The sequence below is a fragment of the Chenopodium album genome, chromosome 21, assembly GCF_948465745.1.
Source record: "Chenopodium album chromosome 21, dcCheAlbu1.1, whole genome shotgun sequence".
Classification (NCBI taxonomy): domain Eukaryota; kingdom Viridiplantae; phylum Streptophyta; class Magnoliopsida; order Caryophyllales; family Amaranthaceae; genus Chenopodium; species Chenopodium album.
Genome location: NC_137854.1, coordinates 20,617,513 through 20,623,163, shown reverse-complemented (window position 1 = coordinate 20,623,163; position 5,651 = coordinate 20,617,513). Strand labels below are relative to the sequence as shown.

Here is a 5,651-nt window from a genome sequence, read left to right as displayed (position 1 = left end):
AAATAATCAAAGCAATGCCACTGTAGCTGCAATAGACAAGATCAGAGGACAGATGAGTAAGATCTCTGAAGAGTTTACCAATGTAGAGCAACCCGCCACTTTTCTGACCATAAGGGATAGGCTTCCTGAGAAGTTTTCCACTGCTGACATTCCCAAGTTTAAGCCTACGATAACCCTATGTTTCATTTGAAGGCTTTTTCTGCAACCATGGCTCTTAAGGGATTGGATGTAACACTCTTCCCTACGGTGTTCCCTCTCTCCTTAGAACATGCTTGCCAACAATGGTTTTATTCCCTAGATGCCAAGAAACTGCGACTTGGCAAGATGTCACCGACAGTTTTATGAACCGTTACAAGTGTAACATTCAAAGTAAAACTTCTGAACGTGAACTCTCAATTCTCAAACAGAAAGAGAATGAAGGCTTCACTTCTTATCTGAATAGGTGGAGGAAAACAGCTGCACTCTTCGTAGATCCTCCTAAAGAAAAAGAGATGATTCGCCTCTTCATCCAAAATCTGACTGACAAGTACAAGCAACATCTCAAATTTCTTCCGTTGAACACTTTTGAAGCTGTATATGACATTGGCATCAATATCGAGGACGAGCTAATAAAGACTGCGGGTAGTAACAATAACAACACTTGGAAAAACAAGAAGAATGACCTTCCTTCTTCTTCGTCTTCTAAGCAGGAAAGTACTACCAACAATATAAGCCAAGTTGATCTCAATGAAGTATTAGCTCTTGATGCTCCATTGCCCATGAAAAGGAGAACCTACACTCCTTTAGGAATGACTTGTGATGCGGCCTTTGATCGCCTTTACGGACAAGGCTTGATCACACCTATTGGGCTTTTGCAGAGCCTAAACTTGAAGAAATGAGCGCCAAATGGAACCCCAACGCCCATTGCAAGTTCCATCAAGGAAGGGGTCACTCTACCGAACAATGTTGGAATTTGAAGGATGCTATTCAGCATCTTGTTGATGCCAACAAACTTTCAGTCCCTCTAGGTGGTAAAAAGTGACAAGCAGCAATGAAGACAAGGCGCGCGGCGAGCTCTTCGTGCAAGATTTCATGATTTTTTCCCTTTCCCCCTTTTAAGTCTAGCATAGATTTCCCTTCCTAAGTTTATTGTTTAGATTTCCTTTTTCTATAGTTTGATAATTTTTTTATCTTATTCACCATTTCCATCAATAAAATGAGCATTATTCCTTTATATCTCGATCATAGCAATTTTCTTTTTTAAAAAAATTTTGCAGAACTAAACACAAGGTACACCAATGATTTGAGGCACCTTTGCAACCCATTCATTCCTTTAAAACATTTTCAAACACTCATTCCAGTTCTTCGTCAACCACTTTGAGTCTCATCTAACGATTGACCTTATTTATTCAACCCACATTCACTTAACCCAGGGATGGAAAGATGTGCAATTTGTGTAACAATAAGAAAGTAAGTTAAAAAAAAAAGTAAATAAAAAACAATGTCTAAAGGCAAGTGTTCCAATTTCTTTGATATGAACACGTCTTAAATTGCGTCTCTCATCGAGTGCTTGGTGCTGTCCCTAAGAAACATGAATGATAAGTGAGTGATGAACTGCATGATCTGAGATTGCCTACATTGATTCAAAAGAATGAAAAAAAGAAAGAAAAGAATTTCAAAGCAAAAAAATATGTGAAAAATAAAACTTGCAAATTCAAAGTTTTCAAACACACAATCACACATCTCGGGGTTTTCTCTCGGGTCTTGAGCCTTTTATCCCTTTCTTCGTTAAACCTCAACTTAACCACATTACAACCCTTGAAAGACCTCTTTGAGGTGTACATACACTTCTGCGAAGTTCGGTTAGAGCTATGTTCAGCCTGATTCCTAACGGATACGTCACATTGAGGTGAGGCCACATTCATATTCATATCCATGCCTGATCGAGTCAAAGAATATCCCTAATCATCTAGAGCTAGACTTGGGGGCTTGAATTCACATCACTTAGCTTACCCAACCTAACGAGAGTCATCATCTTTGACTCTTCTCACATCTATTTCCATCACCACAACCTTTGCAGCCAACCTTAGTATCACTTTCACACACTTCACTCACACATACATAGCCATATCATCTTTCCCTTTAAAAACCCTTTTTCATGAAATCTTGTTTCAACACTGTTCATGTCATCATCTTTAGAAGAAACATTGTTTACTTGCCTAGCTTCCTGATCTGAGCAATGTTCATTGTTTCACACATCGCATAATGCGTTGAGCAACATTTATATGTCAATGATTTTTAATCATACAAAGCATATCGTGCTTAGCTCCTTGACCTAAGCAACGTTCATTATGCAATAATCACTTCATCTATATACGTGCTTAGCTTCCAGACCTAAGCGACGTTCGAGATCATTTCCTTACACCATATATGATGCTTAACTAATTAATCTATCGTGTCACATGATGTAATTGTCCTTAGCCTTCTGGCCTAAGAACATGTATCATGCATACATTATCTTCAAGAAAAGCAATTCGATCCATGCATGCGATTCATTTCGTCTTGTTGAATGAGGAAGTTCATAACTTCTTCCCTTTTTCATATCTTTTCTTTTGGGGAAGTTAAAAAAAAAATCTTTTTCAAATTTCTTTTTTGAGGGAAGTTCGAAAATAAACCTTTTTTTCACGTCTTTCTTTTTTGGGAGAAATTCGGTACCCTCAACTCATCTCATGACGAAAATGACAAAGTTTTTTTTTTCTTTTGCATTTTTGGTTGCTTGTATCTGTGCACACACTCACTCAATACACATATACACAAAATCACAAGTCATACACATGTCATGTCATGATTGCTCAAGTCATTGGTCAAGTCAATTAGTCAAGTCAATCATAGTATATACGAGTCCCTTCTAGACGAGTCCCTTGGCAATTTTTATTTTGCAGGTCTCATCTACAGCCCACGTCCGGGGACAAGCACACCATTTACAGCCCACGTCCGGGGATAAGCGGACCATTAACAGCCCACGTCCGGGGACAAGCGGACCATTTACAGCCCACGTCCGGGGACAAGCGGACCAACTACAGCCCACGTCCAGGGTCAAGCGGATCATCTACAGCCCACGTTCGGGGACAAGCAAACCAATTACATCCCACGTTTGGGGACAAGCGAACCTTTTATAGCCCACGTTCAGGGACAAGCGAACCAACTACAACCCACGTTCGGGGACAATCGAACCATCATCATTTTAGTGATCATCTCCCAAGCGAAGACGATTCACGGCGCAAGGTTCTTGATACCCAGAGACTTGTAATTTCATCATCAGACAAGTTTTTCCTCAAGCATGGAAAATTGTCATATCTCGACTTTCCTCAAGCATGGAAAGTATCTCAACCGGTGGGTTTCTTCAAGCATAGAAAACTGCCAACATCATCTGTCGACTTTCCTTAAGCATGGAAAGTATCATCCGATTGATTCCTTCAAGAATAGGAAGCTACCAAACTCATTTGTCACCGATACACTGGTTTCAGATATGCATTCTATCCCTTTACTCTTTTATCTGTGGAACTAACATTCTTCTGCATGTATCGGCATATACAGAGTGATTTAGGATCACAGAACGTCTTAAATCATTCTCCGTCCCAATCGACTATTTTGACTATCGTTTTCGAAATTGTCGTTTCTACAAACTCAGTCAAAGTGGGGGCTTCTGTAGACACCTAAAAATGTCTCCCCAAAACCAAACCCAATGATGAACACCTTTCACCACCGTTATTGGTCGGGTTGAGTATTTAATTTTTGGGGTGCTTAAATCCATGTTTCTACCCAGTACATTTCATAAACCAATCCATTTCCTAGCTCATTTCCCTAAACCATAACTTACTTTCCACTTTCCATATCCACATTACAAAACCGAGCTGACTGATTTTATGGCTATAAAATTTTGATCTAATTATTATTTAGTTGTATAGGCATTTTAATAAGCTTTCCAACCACATATCATAAGCCCAATTCCGAGCTATAACGAAAAAGATATGAGCAAAGCACTAAACTCGGCCCAAAACCAACACCCTTCTATTAAAACGACCATATCTTAAATTTTACAAATCATTTTGGCCTTACTCTAATTGGGTTGGAAAGTAGAATTGATAAAATTTCCAATGATATATTATATGACTTATTCCGAGTTACAGATCAAAAGTTATGATGATTTTAAAAACGAGTAAAAACCTGGAATCACCGTGCACAGTGCAAAAGCACCGTGTCACGGGAGTTTGCCCCGTCTGACGGTGGGATTCTCTGTGACACGGTGCCCCTGCTGTGACACGAGGCATTTCGTGTCTTTTCCGCGTACACCCTTCATGCGTTTTATCTCGCCGTACCCTAATTATTTCCCGCGTCACACTATAGTCCACCGTGTCGCGGGATTTTTCCCCGTCTGACGGTGGGATTCCCCGTGACACGTTGCCTTCTACCGTGTCGCGGTAGCCTTTTTTTAGGGTTTTTATCTTCTTAGGGTTCCGTGTGTTTCCTCTGCTCATTTTTCCTATATATAGGTCCCCCCTTTCTGAAGTTCGGAGCACCAAATAGCATTCTCTCTTACCTTACACCTAAAATCATTCTCTTCTGCCTCTTTAACCTAATTTCTAGCTTTCTTATTCTTCCATAATAATTCCCCTTAGCACTCCAAGGAGTCCATATAATACTCAAGCATGGAAAGTATCTCCACCGGTGGGTTTCTGGCTAATAGAAGTCAATTGTGCTTGCAAAAAGGATATAGAATCGACTTGATGTTTTCCCTTATCTGCAAATCCTCTGGGATTCCCATATTGGGAATTATGAATAGCCATCTCTTCGACAACATTGCTTGATATATTCACATCCAAATTCATAAATCTTCCGTTAGCTGCAGAGTCCAAAATCATTCTTGAATTATATCCAATCCCATTGTAGAAAGCTTGGATAATCTGCCACTGTTCTAGTTTATGATGGGAACATTCTCTCTACAAATCCTTAAATCTTTCCCAAGCTTCATATAAAGATTCATCCGCTTCTTGGGAAAAATTTAGGATTAAACTCCTTAACAAAGCTGTCCTCTCTGCAGGGTAATATTTATTATAAAAATTCAAAACAAGAGTATCCCAGTCAGTAATACCAAGTGCAGTTCAATTCAATCCATTATACCATAATTTAGCTTTACCACACAAAGAAAAAGGAAAAAGAATCTCCCTAATTTGGTCTTGTGTGACCCCAGCTTTCCTAATGGTGTTGCAATATTGACAGAAATCAGCAATATGAAGATTTGGGTCTTCACCCTTAGCTCCGCTAAATTGCTTTCTTTCAATCATAGTAATAAATTGAGGTTTGATCTCGAATTGTACTCCCTCGAGATTTGGTGTAGGAGAAAGATGTGGAAAATCCGTCAGGGACGGCTGCGAATAATCGCTAAGCTTGCGAGGTGGAGGTGGTAGCGGTGGATTCATGCTTGATTCCTGATCTGTACTAAACAAACAAATATGAGAAACTATCTCAAAGAACTTGCGTTCTCTAAGACGAGAAAAAAAAATAAAAAAAATAAAAATAAAAATAAAATAATAATCTAGACTACAAAAATAATCAGAAATAAAAATAAAACCGTTTCCCCGGCAACGGCGCCAAATTTTGACAGGCTAAAG

The 5,651-nt window shown here is 39.3% G+C and overlaps 1 non-coding gene across 1 annotated transcript; it reads left to right on the top strand.

The window, feature by feature from the left end:
- Nucleotides 1-4,956: 4,956 nt before the first annotated feature.
- On the top strand, nt 4,957-5,063 carry LOC145603260 (small nucleolar RNA R71). Its single transcript, XR_014104780.1, has one exon. It is a non-coding gene; the product is annotated as a small nucleolar RNA R71 (small nucleolar RNA).
- Nucleotides 5,064-5,651: the final 588 nt, after the last annotated feature.